Source organism: Melanerpes formicivorus, unplaced genomic scaffold, assembly GCF_026170545.1.
Source record: "Melanerpes formicivorus ecotype bairdi unplaced genomic scaffold, bMelFor1.0.p_v2 SCAF_24, whole genome shotgun sequence".
Classification (NCBI taxonomy): Eukaryota; Metazoa; Chordata; class Aves; order Piciformes; family Picidae; genus Melanerpes; species Melanerpes formicivorus.
This window is the reverse complement of record NW_027142376.1, coordinates 3,833,406-3,848,919: the sequence shown is the minus strand read 5'-3', so window position 1 is coordinate 3,848,919 and position 15,514 is coordinate 3,833,406. Positions and strand designations below refer to the sequence as shown.

Sequence of the window (15,514 nt, the reverse complement as noted above, 5' to 3'; positions counted from 1 at the left end):
CTGCCCCCAGCCCAGCACTAGGGGCAAGGCCCTCACCAGCCAGGACACCACCCAGAGGAGCTCAGCCCCAGCCAGCACCCCTGGATGGGATTGGGGCGGTCATCAGCCCTGGACCTGACAGCCAGGGGGCTGCCAGGACCCCAACCTTCTGTCACCACCACCATCACTCAGCGTGCACCAGAGACACTCACCAGGGATGCAAGGAGGATCCTCAGCCCAGGCAGGCTCATCCTAGGGGAGCTGCTCTTCCTGGGGGAGGGGATTAAATAGGGGAGTGGGTGGGAGGGGCCAGGTGGCCACACCTGGGGTGGGAGGAGACTCCAGCTGAGCCCAGGTGCCGATGGTTTGAGGGGATGAAGAGGGGAAGTGGGGCAGGTGAGGGACTTCAAGGGTGTCAGGGAGTGACAGGGCTGGGGGGCATGGAACAAAACCCAGAAGGGGGGAGGTTCCGATTGGATGCCAGGAGGAAGCTCTTCCCCATCAGGGTGGTGAGGCTCTGGCACAGGTTGCCCAGGGAGGTGGTGGTAGCCTCACCCATGGGCGATTTGGAGGCCAGGCTGGAGGTGGCTCTGGGCAGCCCGATCCAGGGTGAGGCATCCCTGCCCATGGCAGGGGGGTTGGAACTGGCCGATCCCTGAGGCCCCCTCCCCTCCCCTCCCTTCCCCTCTTCTCCTCTCCCTTCCCCTTTCCTTCTCAGAGCCCAGGCCTGGACGCCTGGCAGGCTGCTGAGCAGCCCTGATGCCTGCAAGCCGCCGTCCGCTCCGGGGGGAAAGAGACGCTCTCGCTCTCCCTGGCCAAGGCTGGTTCTCTTTCTGGCTCACACAAGGACTCCACAGGTCAGGTGATGAGGTGAGATGGATCTGAGACACGTCGTGGAGCCACTTGTGTAAGCATCTTGAGTCTTGCCGAGAGGTTGTTGCTTGTTCCTGCAGAGAAAGGAGTGCTGGGTGTGTTGCGGTGCATCTTCCATCCAGCTGTGCTCTACAGTCTCTCTGGAACCGAGCGCCGGCTCTGTGCAGTGCCTCCGGGGGAGGGGTGAAGGGCACTGGGAGCGTAGGAAAGCAGAAAGGGTCCCAGGAGGGTTTCAGGACAAGGGAGAACAACAGGCTGCTGATACTGGAAGGATGGCCTGGTGATAAAAAAGAGCGGACTGCAGTACACAGCCTGAAGCGTGAGGCAGGGGGACGCTTGCCTCCCTGCTGGAGAAGATCAACCTGATACGGGATGAAGATAACGATGGAGCAAACTCAGAGAGCAGCAGTGGTGCAGGAGTGCCAGGGAAGTGCTCGGGCTGCTGGATTTCCCCTCTGTAAACTGCCTGTTCTGTACCAATAAATGATTCCTGCTGCAGCAATAAATGATTCCTGCTGCACCAGTAAATGATTCCTGCTGCACCAGTAAGTGATTCCTGCTGCACCAATAAGTGATTCCTGCTGCAGCAATAAATGATTCCTGCTGCAGCAATAAATGATTCCTGCTGCACCAATAAATGATTCTTGCTGCACCAGTAAGTGATTCCTGCTGCACCAATAAATGATTCCTGCTGCACCAATAAATGATTCCTGCTGCACCAGTAAGTGATTCCTGCTGCACCAATAAATGATTCCTGCTGCACCAGTAAATGATTCCTGCTGCACCAATAAATGATTCCTGCTGCACCAATAAATGATTCTTGCTGCACCAGTAAGTGATTCCTGCTGCACCAGTAAGTGATTCCTGCTGCACCAATAAGTGATTCCTGCTGCAGCAATAAGTGATTCCTGCTGCACCAATAAATGATTCCTGCTGCACCAGTAAGTGATTCCTGCTGCACCAATAAATGATTCCTGCTGCACCAGTAAATGAGTCCTGCTGCACCAGTAAGTGATTCCTGCTGCACCAATAAGTGATTCCTGCTGCAGCAATAAATGATTCCTGCTGCACCAATAAATGATTCTTGCTGCACCAATAAATGATTCCTGTTGCAGCAATAAATGATTCCTGCTGCACCAATAAATGATTCCTGCTGCACTAGTAAGTGATTCCTGTTGCACCAATAAATGATTCCTGCTGCACCAGTAAATGATTCCTGCTGCACCAGTAAGTGATTCCTGCTGCACCAATAAATGATTCCTGCTGCACCAGGGGGGTCCCTGCATGCATTCCCACACGGGAGTCTCCTGTGCCTAGCAGGAGAAAACTCTGCTCTCTTTCTGCTCCATGTCAGTCTAGGAAGTAGCTTTCGGGGTAGCCTGTGGGGCACCGGAGCACCGCAGCAGGCCGCATGGCTTCAGGAGGATCCAAGGGCGGCTGCGTCTGAGGCACAAAGGCAGCAGTGAGGAACCTGCCTGCGGCCTCCGATGGAGGCCTCGGGTGGAGCATCGCTGCCCAGGGGTCCAACCCAAACTGGGTGTGAGAGACATCTACCTCTGGCACATTCCCCACTGTGGGGCAGCCACCAGCCGGCAGCACGGGGGCTGGAGTAGCTGCAGCTGTTTGTGGGGGACCCTTCCCTGCCCCCCTTCATTGCTGCAGCAGAGCTCCCCTTCGGGGGGAGAGGGGATGTGTACACAACTGACTAGGAAAGGACCGAGCTGCTGGCTGGGCAGTTTGCTTCACATTCTGCCTTTTGGGGGGAGAATCAAAGGGAGCGGGGGGATTCTGGGCGGACATGGGGCAGGGGGATGCTGCAGCAGAGGAGCAGGTGAGGGCTGGGGGCACCCCCCTAAACCGCTGACAAGTCTCGGAGGGGACCACAGAACATTTCACAGTGTCAGTGCCGTGAGAGGCGATGCGGAGCAGACCCTCTCCAGCTGGAGATGGAGGAGTTGGAGCGACTGCTGTGTCACAAAACTTTGGAAACGACCCCCCGTCTCCCCTCTCTGTTTTAAAGGCTGTGAGAATCGTAATGAAGTCACACAGGGGCTTGAGCTATAAGCACAGCCTGCGGCCGTACCCATCATAAATAGAGGCTTTTACCTGCGCGCGGTGTAGGGTTTCGATTTAAATGCCAAAACATCCCGAACGGGGCCGGGCCGAGCTGCTGCCCACGCCCAGGGCAGTGCTCAGGGCCGCCCCCGCGTGCGTCACGGGCGGCACCGCCGCCGTGCCGCGGCGCGTGCCGCCCCGAGGGCGCTCAGCGCTGCAGCGAACCGCGCTGAACGCTTGAAATGCTGGAAAGTTGTTAGGGGGAGAAGGGAAAAGGGAGAGAGAGCCTGACTCGATCGCTGACATGGGTACAACTCCTGCGCCGCAGCGAAGCTCCAGTCCCGCCAGGGCGATAGCGTCGCGATCGTTGCCATGGGTTCAGCGCATGCGTCGCAGCGAGGGTTGTTCGCGCGCACGGGGCTGGCGGCTTTAAAACGGCGCTCACTGGCCCGCCGGGGCTATCGGGTTCCTGCTCGCTCCGTGCTAGGTGAGTGCCTGCCTCCACAGCTCTCCGGGGCTTTTCTCTGGCAGCTGCAGGACCGCACTCTGGCTTTGCTTGCAGGGGGGTTCCCGGAGCCGAGCCGGGACCGTTTGGGAGCCGCGACGGGGCAGGGGACTCGCGCACTACCGGCCGGGGCTGGGGCCGGGGCGGGCGAGCGGGCGGGCCGGGGCGGGCGGGCCGGGGCGGGCGGGCCGGCCGGGGCGAGCGGGCGGGCCGGCCGGGGCGAGCGAGCGGGCGGGCGGGCCGGCCGGGGCGAGCGAGCGGGCGGGCGGGCGGGCCGGGGCGAGCGAGCGGGCGGGCGGGCCGGGGCGAGCGGGCGGGCGGGCTGGGGCGAGCGGGCGGGCGGGCCGGGGCGAGCGAGCGAGCGGGAGGGCCGGGGCGAGCAGCAGTCAGGAAGAGTCAGGAGGGGTCTTCTCCCGGTAACAGTAAGTGCTCTTCTAGCGTGGCACCTGTCGTCTTTGTGTTCCTCCCCGTAACTCCAAATTCCCTTCCTAGTGCTCTCACTGCCTTTCCAAGTCTCCCAGTAACTCCCCCACAGCTCTGCGAGTTAAATGAATGCCAGAGAAAAATGAGATGCCTGTGCAGTGTTTTTCTAGGGTGCAGGGAAACCTACTCACAGCTTTACAACGTGAGTAACTGAGAGCTAAGCTTTGCTTTTTGCTCCACTCCTTACCGTTTGACTCTTTGCTTTCCACTTGGTCGACCAAGCAAGGCTGATGTCACTTCACAGTCGCTACCCCGTTGGTGCCTGCCTGCGAGTGCCAGGACCCTTCCCGGAACCACAGGACAGAAGGAGGGTTTGTCTCTCTCGCGGTGCCCTGAGCAGGAGTCGTACCAACACAGGCTCAGAAAGCTGAAACCATCGAAAGATTTAATTAGAGAGCAACAGGCATTAGAGGTTGGTTGATGGCCAGGGAGAAATGCACTGACTGCAAGGCAATGGGGGCATAGTAAATCCTGGGGAACAGGGAACACGCTCGGAGACGCAGAGCCACGCAACAGCTCTCACAGAGAGGCGCAGCAAAAACTCAGCTGCGTCCCGAAGGCGCAAACCCTACCAAGAAGGGCGTCCGTGGGTCGGGGCTATCAGAAGCAGGGCAGCCCCTCAGCTGTCTCTGTCTTTCCTACCGCGATGCCACGTGGGGGTGGGCGATTGTGGGGGGGTTACAGACCATTGCAAAAACAGGGCGGAGGGCTTGCCAGCGCCGGGCAAACCAACCCCAGGGGCGGCTGCTGCCAAGAGGCCTGGTCACACCTAGCGGAGCATGTTGGAAACTGGGGACATTCAGCGTATCCCGCAGCAGAATGTGACTCCGGCTGAGAGAGGATGAACTCAGAGGGGGCAACACACATCAATGCATTATAGTCACTGTGTGAATAGTTAGAAGTCGGTCTAACCTCTTTCCCTCCTGGCTTAACACCAGCCTGGCGTCCAGGACTCAACATACGCACTGCACAGCAACCCACAGAGCTCCTGGGTCATCCCACCTGTACTTGTTCCTGCTGTCCCTGCAGCAATGGACTGTTCCTGATTTTTTTTTTTTTCCTCTTTTCCTTTCAAAGTCAGACTGATTCCTGATTCTTCTCCACATCCCTGCCCAGTTCCAGCACCAGAGAGACTGCCCTGAGAGAGAACGAGCCGGGATAACCAGGGACTCGCCTTGAGGAGTCGAATACCACGTGCCAAGAGTGGATGACAGGGCTGTGACAGGGGAGCGGGAGGGGAATGGAGGGGTGGCTTGTGGCGGGTGAACGCCCATTCTGAAGACAGGGTGGAGGGCTTGCGAGTGTTCTACTAAACTCTCTGCTTCCCAGCTGACTCCAAATTATTTCTTGCTGGATTTGGTCCTTTCCTTTTTTTTTTTTTCCCCCCTCTGTTGGGAGGGAGGAGGGGGGGAGCAGGAGAGAGATTCTCAGCCTCGACACCATCCAAGCTCTGAGCTCCCAGGTAAGGGTCAAATCGCTGCAGCAACGACACAGCCGAGGAGCGGGCGAGTGAGGGGCGGGGGCAGCCTCTCCCAAACGCTGCCGGCGGACTGCTTGCCCGAACGTTCCCGGAGGGGACGGAAACCCATGACAAAACGTAAGTATTAGCGTGAGGTATTGTAGCGGAGGAAAAGCCATGCTGTTCCTCCAGAGGTTGCAGAGCAGTAGTAACGTGTACGCCAAAAGGTTTCCAATGGCCCTGAGCGGCAAATTAAAACCGCACAACACACACAAAGGAGACCCCACTGGTTTTATATTCAGTTGTTTAATTTGAATGGAAAGGCCTCTGAAGAGAGGCCAGGTGAGTCGCTCCCCACGCACCCGGAGGAGATGCCCCCCCTGACCGGTCAGCGTCCCCCCCCACTTCAGGGGGTTTGTGGGCATCTATGGTGGGTGTGGGGGGTATCAAAGAGGAATTCAGGGACATGTGGGAGCCAATGGAGGGTCACCTGGGGGCACTTCAGTTGGATGGTTAGGGTTAGTTGGGGGGGGGGGGAGTGGGGGCTGGCTTGCTGGCAGCCTCTGGTGTGTGTGGGGGGTTGGCCAGTTTGGCAGCGGCGGCCTCTGTTATTGGGCGGGGGGGTTGGCTGGCTTGGCGGCGGCAGCAGCGTCTGTTGTTGGTTGGGGGGTTGGCCGGCTTGGCAGCGGCGGCTTCTGTTGGGTGGGGGGCGGGATGCGTGGCTGGCTTGGCCACAGCCTTTGTTGTTGGGTGGGGGGTGTTGGCTGGTTTGGTGGCAGCCCATGTTTTTGGGTGTGTGTGGGGGGGTGGCTGGCTTTTTGGCGGCAGCTTCTGTTATTGGGTGGGGTGTGGGGGGGGGGGGCTTGGCCTGGCGGTGGCCTCTGTTATTGGTTGGGGGGGGTGGGATGCGTGGCTGGTTTGGCGGTGGCCTCTGTTATTGGGTGGGGATGGGGGGGTCGCTGGCTTGGCGGCGTCACCCTCCATTTTTTGGGGGGGTTGGGGGGTGGCTGGCTGCAGCAGCTTCTGTTGCTGGGGGGTATGGGGGGATTCGCTGGTGCGGCGGCGGCGGCCTCTGTTTTTTTGGGGGCTTTGGGGGTGCCTGGCTTGGGGGCGGCAGCTTCTCTTGCTGGGGTGGGGGGGTTGACTGGCTTGGCGGCAGTGGCTTATGTGGTTGGTTGGGGAGGGTGGCTGGCTTTTTGGCGGCGGTCTCTGTTGGTGTTGGGTGGGTGGGGGGGTGGCTGGCTTGGTGGTGGCAGTGTCTGTTGTTGTTTGGGGGGGTTGGCTGGCATGGCAGTGGCAGCCTCTGTTGGGTGGGGGGTGGGATGTGTGGCTGCCTCCGCAGCGGCCTCTGTTGTGTGTGTGGGGTAGGGGTGTTGGCTGGTTTGGCGGCAGCCCATGTTTTTGGGTGTGGGGGTGTGGCTGGCTTTTTGGCGGTGGCCTCTGTTATTGGGTGGGGGTAGGCTTGGTGGCAGCGCCCTCTGGTTTTTGGGGGGGTTAGGGGGTGGCCGGCTTGGTGGCGGCAGCTTCTGTTGCAGGGCTGGGGGGTGGCTGGCTTGGCAGCGGCGGCCTCTGTTGTGACTGGGGTGGGTGGGATGCGTGGCTGGCTTGTCAGCCGCCTCTGTGTTTTGGGGGGTGTGGGGGGTGGCCAGCTTGGCGAAGGCAGCTTCTGTTGCTGGGGTGGGATGCGTCGCTGGCTTGGCGGCAGCTTCTGTTGCTGGGGGGCATGGGGTGGTTGCTTGTCTTGGCGGCGGCCTATGTGGCTAGGTGGGGGGGCTGTGGCTGGCTTGGTGGCGGCCTCTGTAGTTTGGGGGGGTTGAGGGGTGGCTGGCGCGGCGGCGGCAGCTTCTGTTGCTGGGGGGCATGAGGGGATTTGCTGGCTTGGCGGCAGCGTCCTCTGTGGTTGGGGGGGTGGCTGGCTTTTTACCGGCGGCCTCTGTTGGCGTTGGGTGGGTGGGGGGGTGGCTGGCTTTGCAGCGATGGCCTCTGTTATGGGGTGGTGGGCAGGCTGCCTTGGCGGCGGCAGTGTCTTGTTGGTTGGGGGTTTGGCTGGCTTGGCAGCGGCAGCCTCTGTTGGGCGGGGGGTGGGATGCGTGGCTGCCTTGGCAGCGGCCTCTGTTGTTGGGTGGGGGGTAGGAGTGTTGGCTGGTTTGGTGGCAGCCCATGTGTTTGGGTGTGTGTGGGGTGGCTGGCTTTTTGGCGGCAGCCTCTGTTACTGGGTGGGCTGTGGGGGGGTGCTGGCTTGGCTTGGTGGCTGTGGCCTTTGTGGTGGGGGGGGGGGCTGGCTTGGCGGCGGTGGCCTGTGTTGGGAGGGGGGGGGACTGGCTTGGTGGCAGCGGCCTCTGTTGTGACTGGGGTGGGTGGGATGCGTGGCTGGTTTGGCGGCGGCCTCTGTTATTGGGTGGGGCTTGGGGGGGTGGCTGGCATGGTGGCGGCGCCCTCTGTGGTTTGGGGGGGTTGGGGGGTGGCTGGCGCGGCGGCGGCAGCTTCTGTTGCTGGGGGGCATGAGGGGATTTGCTGGCTTGGCGGCAGCGTCCTCTGTGGTTGGGGGGGTGGCTGGCTTTTTGGCGGCGGCCTCTGGCATTGGGTGGGTGGGGGGGTGGCTGGCTTTGCAGCAACGGCCTCTGTTATGGGGTGGTGGGCAGGCTGCCTTGGCGGCGGCAGCGTCTGTTGTTGGTTGGGGGTTTGGCTGGCTTGGCAGCGGCGGCCTCTGTTGGGTGGGGGGTGGGATGCGTGGCTGCCTTGGCAGCGGCCTCTGTTGTTGGGTGGGGGGGTAGGGGTGTTGGCTGGTTTGGTGGCAGCCCATGTTTTTGGGTGTGTGTGGGGTGGCTGGCTTTTTGGCGGTTGCCTCTGTTACTGGGTGGGCCGTGGGGGGGTGCTGGCTTGGCTTGGTGGCGGTGGCCTCTGTTGTGACTGGGGTGGGTGGGTGGGATGCGTGGCTGGTTTGGCGGCGGCCATTGTTATTGGGTGGGAGTTTGGGGGGCAGGCTTGGTGGCAGCGCCCTCTGTTTTTTGGGGGGGTTAGTGGGTGGCCGGCTTGGCGGCGGCAGCTTCTGTTGCTGGGGGGTGTGGGGCAATTTGCTGGCTTGGTGGCAGCGGCCTCTGTTTTTTGGGGGGGTTAGGGGATGGCCGGCTTGGTGGCGGCAGCTTCTGTTGCGGGGCTGGGGGGTGGCTGGCTTGGCAGCAGCGGCCTCTGTTGTGACTGGGGTGGGTGGGATGCGTGGCTGGCTTGTCAGTGGCCTCTGTTTTTTGGGGGGGGTGGGGGGTGGCCAGCTTGGCGACGGCAGCTTCTGTTGCTGGGGGGCATGGGGTGGTTGCTTGTCTTGGCGGCGGCCTGTGTGGCTGGGTGGGGGGGCTGTGTCTGGCTTGGTGGCGGCGGCCTCTGCTGTGACTGGGGTGGGTGGGATGCGTGGCTGGTTTGGTGGCGGCCTCTGTTATTGGGTGGGGGTTGGGGGGGTGGCTGGCGTGGTGGCAGTGCCCTCTGTGGTTTGGGGGGGTTGAGGGGTGGCTGGTGCAGCAGCGGCAGCTTCTGTTGCTGGGGTGGTGTGGGGGTTGGCTGGCTTGGCGGCAGCGGCCTATGTGGTTGGTTGGGGGGTTGGCTGGCTTTTTGGCGGCGGCCTCTGTTGGTTGTGGGTGGGTAGGGGGGTGGCTGGCTTTTTGGCAGTGGCCTCTGTTACTGGGTGGGCCGTGGGGGGGGGCTGGCTTGGCTTGGCGGTGGCCCCTGTTATTGGGTGGGGGTGTGGGGGAGTGGGGGGGTGTCTGTCTTGGCGGCGGCGGCCTATGTGGTTGGGTGGGGGGGCTGTGGCTGACTTGGTGGCGGCGGCCTCTGTGTCTTGGGGGGCTTGGGGGCTGCCTGGCTTGGCAGCGTCCGCTTCTGTTGCTGGGGTGGGGGGGTTGGCTGGCTTGGCGGCAGCTTCTGTTGCTGGGGGGCATGAGGGGATTTGCTGGCTTGGCGGCAGCGTCCTCTGTGGTTGGGGGGGGTGGCTGGCTTTTTGGCGGCAGCCTCTGTTGGTGTTGGGTGGGTGGGGGGGTGGCTGGCTTTGCAGCGACGGCCTCTGTTATGGGGTGGTGGGCCGGCTGCCTTGGCGGCGGCAGCGTCTGTTGTTGGTTGGGGGTTTGGCTGGCTTGGCAGCCGCGGCCTCTGTTGGGCGGGGGGTGGGATGCGTGGCTGCCTTGGCAGCGGCCTCTGTTGTTGGGTACGGGGTAGGGGTGTTGGCTGGTTTGGTGGCAGCCCATGTGTTTGGGTGTGTGTGGGGTGGCTGGCTTTTTGGCGGCGGCCTCTGTTACTGGGTGGGCCGTGGGGGGGTGCTGGCTTGGCTTGGTGGCTGTGCCCTCTGTGGTTGGGGGGGGGGGCTGGCTTGGCGGTGGTGGCCTGTGTTGGGTGTGGGGGGACTGGCTTGGTGGCGGCGGCCTCTGTGACTGGGGTGGGTGGGATGCGTGGCTGGTTTGGCGGCGGCCTCTGTTATTGGGTGGGGGTTGGGGGGGTGGCTGGCGTGGTGGTGGCGCCCTCTGGTTTTTGGGGGGGTTAGTGGATGGCCGGCTTGGCGGCGGCAGCTTCTGTTGCTGGGGGGTGTGGGGCAATTTGCTGGCTTGGTGGCAGCGGCCTCTGTTTTTTGGGGGGGTTAGGGGATGGCCGGCTTGGTGGCGGCAGCTTCTGTTGCTGGGGTGGGATGCGTCGCTGGCTTGGCGGCAGCTTCTGTTGCTGGGGGGTATGGGGTGGTTGCTTGTCTTGGCGGCGGCCTATGTGGCTGGGTGGGGGGGCTGTGGCTGGCGCGGCGGCGGCCTCTGTTGTGACTGGGGTGGGTGGGATGCGTGGCTGGTTTGGTGTCAGCATCTGTTATTGGGTGGGGGTTGGGGGGGTGGCTGGCGTGGTGGCGGTGCCCTCTGTGGTTTGGGGCGGTTGAGGGGTGGCTGGTGCGGCAGTGGCAGCTTCTGTTGCTGGGGTGGGGGGGGGTTGGCTGGCTTGGCGGCAGCAGCCTCTGTGGTTGGTTGGGGGGGTGGCTGGCTTTTTGGCGGTGGCCTCTGTTGATTGTGGGTGGGTAGGGGGGTGGCTGGCTTTTTGGCAGTGGCCTCTGTTACTGGGTGGGCCGTGGGGTGGGGGCTGGCTTGGCTTGGCGGCGGCCCCTGTTATTGGGTGGTGGAGTGGGGGGGTGGCTGGCTTGGCGGTGGTGGCCTCTGTTATTGGGTGGGAGGGGTGGGATGCGTGGCTGGTTTGGCGGCAGCCTCTGTTATTGGGTGGGGGAGTGGGGGGGTGGCTGTCTTGGCGGCGGCGGCCTATGTGGTTGGGGGTGGTGGCTGGCTTTTTGGCGGTGGCCTCTGTTGGCGTTGGGTGGGTGGGGGGGTGGCTGGCTTGGCAGCAGCGGCCTCTGTTATGGGGTGGTGGGCTGGCTGCCTGGCGGCAGCAGCATTTTTTGTTGGTTGGGGGTTTGGCTGGCTTGGCAGCAGCGGCCTCTGTTGGGCGGGGAGTGGGATGCGTGGCTGCCTTGGCAGTGGCCTCTGTTGTTGGGTGGGGGATAGGGGTGGTGGCTGATTTGGCGGCAGCCCATGTTTTTGGGTGTGTGGGGGGTGGCTGGCTTTTTGGCAGCGGCCTCTGTTACTGGGTGGGCCGTGGGGGGGTGCTGGCTTGGCTTGGCGGCGGTGGCCTCTGTGGCTGGGGGGGGGGCTGGCTTGGCGGCGGTGGCCTCTGTGGTTGGGGGGGGGCTGGCTTGGCGGCGGTGGCCTGTGTTTGGGGGGGGGGACTGGCTTGGTGGCGGCGGCCTCTGTTGTGACTGGGGTGGGTGGGATGCGTGGCTGGTTTGGCGGCGGCCTCTGTTATTGGGTGGGGGTTGGGGGTGGCTGGCTTGGTGGCGGCGCCCTCTGTGGTTTGGGGGGGGTTGGGGGGTGGCCGGCTTGGCGGCGGCAGCTTCTGTTGCTGGGGTGGGGGTTTGGCTGGCTTGGCGGCAGCTTCTGTTGCTGGGGGGGGGGGTGGGGGGGTTGCTTGTCTTGCCGGCGGCCTATGTGTTTGGGTGGGTGGGGGGGCTGGCTTGGTGGCGGCCTCAGTTTGGGGGGCGTGGCTTGGTGGCGGTGGCCTCAGTTGGATCCAACTGAAAGGTCCTTTTGGAGCCCCTCCAGAGCCTCCCCATATACCTCTCTGTGTGCCCGAATTCCCCTTTGATACCCCCAGATCCACCTTAGATGCTAGCAGGCCCCTTAAGAGTGGGGGCAGCACTGACCAGGTAGGGGATTCTCACCCCTGTGTGTGGGGGGAGGCTTCGCTGGGCTCTCCTCAGAGGTTACTTCCATTCAAATTAAAGAGACCAAAACCCAAAGAAACCTCAGGACAAAGAATAAAGGCAAAAGAAACAAAGGATCCCCCCCCCCAACACACACTGAGGAGGGTTCCCCCTCTTTAATTCCTTGAGACCCATTTCGTAGTTCTGTTTTCAAACTGCTTTGCTCTGCTTGCAATCGGCTTCTACCTGCTAGCAGCCTTTGCGTGTAACGGAAGAGACGCAGCGGGGGTGAGTTCAGAGCCTTGTTACCTGGCACTTAGTGCCAGTCCTGACTACCTATATGAACAGGAGAGATTGGCAGTCTTAGGGCGAGTCGGCTCGGCTCTCTGTGAAGCCGGAGGATTTCCTTCCCCCGAACAGACGGCGGCTCCGCCCAGCCGGGCTGCCTCTCACCAGGCGCGCCGGGGCTCGGCTCCCCCGGGCGCCAGCCGGCTCCGCCGAGGTCTGCTCTCAGCTCGTCTTCCTTTAGCTTCCGTGGGTTCCCTTCGTCCGGCTGAGCTCCGCACCAGGTTAGTGCCAGCCTCTGTCGCTGTCCGCGGTTCCCGTGTAGGTGCTCTGAAGGTTCGATACGCCTGAATGTTCTAGGAGGGGATTAAAAGCCCTAAGACTTCACATAAGTCGCTGGTAAGAAAAGGAGGAAAACTATCTGCAGAAACCAGGAAAACGTGCAGCAGACTTCTGGGAAATAGTCCAACCTCCTCTTTCACAGAAGTAAGGTGAGTTTGTGAAACCGCTCGGCTCCAAGACCTTTAGGAGAGATCCCACAGCCGTCCAGGGCTGTAGCGAGCCCTATAGAACTCCGGCAGTTACCCGAGCCGTGGCGTTCGTCTTTTCCCCCAGATCGGTTTCCGAGGACCGCGGCGGGACCCCTCTCCGTCGGGCCGCGGGGCCCGCCGAGGCGCAGGACCTCTCCGGGCGCCCCCTTAGAGGCTTCTCAGGCAGAGCTCTTTTAACTCAGTCAGATCACCCCAGGAAGAGACAAGAGCCTTCAGGCAGGAAAAGGACTGCTGGCAAGGGAAAGGGGTAACGTGTAAGCCCTAAGGGGGCGTCCCACAAGGGAGAAAGGCAAATCGCTGCCACAGGTAAGAGCCCTCGGGGTGGAACCAGGGGGTTCCACTAAGCATTCCAATGGGGGAGACTGCAAAGGTTTTCATATAGCAATTGACCCTCTTCTTTACTATCCATGTAAACAGGAAAGTTTCAGTTTTAGGGTGAGTCGGCATAGCGCTTTCAGCGAAGGAAAAGATTTTTCCTCGCCTCAGCCGGCGGCGACTCAAACTCCCCGCGGCAGCTCACCCGCGGGGCCCCCCGAGACGAGGAGAGGCGAACCGAGGCGAACGGAACCGGACGGAACCGGCGCGGGGCTCCCCGAGGCGAGGCGGAAGGAACCGGCACGTTGGAGGCTTGGCGGGGCTCAGCTCCTCGCTCAGATTCTTCCCGGTTTCCTCGGGCTCCCTTCCAGGTAAGCGCCAGCCTCTGCCGCTCTCGGGGGGTTCTTACGTAGCAGCTCGTTTGAAACGCTTGCACGTTCTCGGAGGGGATTAAAATCCCTAAGAGGCCAGCTAACCCTGACACCCCTCTCTTGCAACTTCATAGCTCTGCTGTTTAACTAGGCGCAGCAGTCTGGTATTAATTTGTCTGAAAAGAGGCTTTGAAATGCGCTGCATGGGGTTCTGAAAGACGTAAACTTACAGTGCGTATCTCTAGTACACAACAGCTCACGGATTTTCCTTTGCGTTGTAGGGTTTTTGAACACTCACCGGTTTCGGCGTTGGGTTGGTTTTTCTCGGAACGGAAAACCTGCCGAGCGGAGGCCGGCGGGGCGCTTCCCACGCGCGGCGGCAAGAGACGCCCCCCCGACCGCTCAGCGTAAGTCCGCCGCTTTCAATCGATTCCCCTTTGGTAGGTACGTTGCCAAAATTGGCTTTGCTCTACGCGCAAATCGCTTTTCCGTTCCGGCATCACTTGCATCTCAGAGAGGAGATCCGGTGTGGGGGGGGGGTAACTTCAGAGCCTCTTTACCGTCGCAATGAATACCATTCCTGAATATCTCTATAGAGAGGAGAGGATTGTAGTTGGATTTATAGTCTCGGGGCGAGTCGCCTCGGCGCTCTCAGGCAAACGAGAGGGTTTTCTTCCCCTAAAAGGGCGGCTCGGCGGCTCGGCGCGGCTCGGCGGCTCGGCGCGGCTCGGCTCGGCTCGGCGGCGCGGCTCGGCTCGGCGGCGCGGCTCGGCTCGGCGGCTCGGCTCGGCGCGGCTCGGCGCGGCTCGGCTCGGCGGCTCGGCGCGGCGCGGCTCGGCTCGGCGGCTCGGCGCGGCTCGGCTCGGCGGCTCGGCGCGGCTCGGCTCGGCGGCTCGGCGCGGCGCGGCTCGGCGGCTCGGCGCGGCTCGGCGCGGCTCGGCGCGGCTCGGCGCGGCTCGGCGCGGCTCGGCGCGGCTCGGCGCGGCGGCTCGGCGCGGCTCGGCGCGGCGGCTCGGCGCGGCTCGGCTCGGCGGCTCGGCTCGGCGGCTCGGCTCGGCGTGGCTCGGCTCGGCGGCTCGGCTCGGCGCGGCTCGGCTCGGCGCGGCTCGGCTCGGCGGCTCGGCTCGGCGCGGCTCGGCTCGGCGGCTCGGCTCGGCTCGGCGGCTCGGCTCGGCGCGGCTCGGCGGCTGCGAAGTATCTACTTAGCAATCGATCCCATTCTTTCCTGTCGATGTAAACAGTTGTTTTATTTTTTCAGTCGTAGGGTATGTGTTGCGCAATCGGCGGGCGAGGGGGAAAACGGTTCCTATCGGCATGTAAACTAAGGAGCCAAAAAATCCCAGATGACGTAAAAAAGCCCAAAGCAAAGCGACGACCCTCGCGGCACAAAGGAAGACCACCCGTTCCTGAGCAATTGTTACACATTTCATAGATGTTTTCAAGCCGTGCGTTACCGTATTTGGAATTCGTTTTTACATTACGGAAGCCTTGGTATTTAACAGGACAGATCCAACGGGGGCAATTGCAAAGCTTCTTATGTAGCAATTGGTAATACTCTTGACTATCCACAGAAAAAGCAGGTATTTTTAGCAGGATTTTCTGTTGACGAAACGACGCGGGGCTCTCTGAAACGAAAAGACGAAACGTTGCAATGCTGGCCTGAAATGAAATGGTGTGGGGCTCTCTGAAATCAGACCAGGTGAAATGGTGCAATGCTGGCCTGAAATGAAGTGGTGTGGGGCTCTCTGAAATGAGACCAGGTGAAATGGAGCAATGCTGGCCTGAAATGAACTGGTTGTGGGGGCTCTCTGGACTGACAAGAGGTGAAATGTTGCAATGCTGGCCTGAAATGAAGTGGTGTGGGGGCTCTCTGAAATGACAAGAGGTGAAATGGTGCAATGCTGGCCTGAAATGAAACGATGTGGGGGCTCTCTGAAATGAGACCAGGTGAAATGGTGCAATGCTGGCCTGAAATGAACTGGTGTGGGGCTCTCTGAAATGAGACCAGGTGAAATGGTGCAATGCTGGCCTGAAATGAAACAGTATGGGGGCTCTCTGAAATGAGACCAGGTGAAATGGTGCAATGCTGCCCTGAAATGAAATGGACTGGGGGCTCTCTGAAATGAAATGATCAAATGGTGCAATGCTGGCCAGAATTGAAATGGTGTGGGGGCTCTCTGAAATGAGACCAGGTGAAATGGTGCAATGCTGGCCTGAAATGAAACGGTGTAGGGGCTCTCTGAAATGAGACCAGGTGAAATGGTGCAATGCTGGCCAGAAATGAAACGGAGTGGGGCTCTCTGAAATGAAATGATCAAATGGTGCAATGCTGGCCTGAAATGAAACGGTATGGGGGCTCTCTAAAATGAAATGATCAAATGGTGCAATGCTGGCCTGAAATGAAACGGTATGGGGCCTCTCTGAAATGAA

At 61.5% G+C, this 15,514-nt stretch overlaps 2 long non-coding RNA genes across 6 annotated transcripts; both read left to right on the top strand.

Moving 5' to 3' along the window:
- The first annotated feature begins 3,223 nt into the window (after window positions 1-3,223).
- Window positions 3,224-5,867, top strand: LOC137448414 (uncharacterized). 4 transcript variants are annotated; one of them, XR_010989074.1, is made up of 4 exons: window positions 3,224-3,394; window positions 3,905-4,037; window positions 4,140-4,307; window positions 4,973-5,867. It is a non-coding gene; the product is annotated as an uncharacterized lncRNA (long non-coding RNA). The 4 variants fall into 4 exon arrangements; XR_010989075.1 differs by lacking the exon at window positions 3,905-4,037 and having other exon boundaries at window positions 3,231-3,394; window positions 4,118-4,307; XR_010989076.1 differs by lacking the exon at window positions 3,905-4,037 and having other exon boundaries at window positions 3,232-3,394; window positions 4,122-4,307.
- A 5,523-nt stretch (window positions 5,868-11,390) lies between these two features.
- On the top strand, window positions 11,391-13,586 carry LOC137448284 (uncharacterized). 2 transcript variants are annotated; one of them, XR_010989029.1, is made up of 5 exons: window positions 11,391-12,131; window positions 12,208-12,338; window positions 12,463-12,704; window positions 12,816-13,084; window positions 13,366-13,585. It is a non-coding gene; the product is annotated as an uncharacterized lncRNA (long non-coding RNA). The 2 variants fall into 2 exon arrangements; XR_010989028.1 differs by having other exon boundaries at window positions 11,391-12,338; window positions 13,366-13,586.
- Window positions 13,587-15,514: the final 1,928 nt, after the last annotated feature.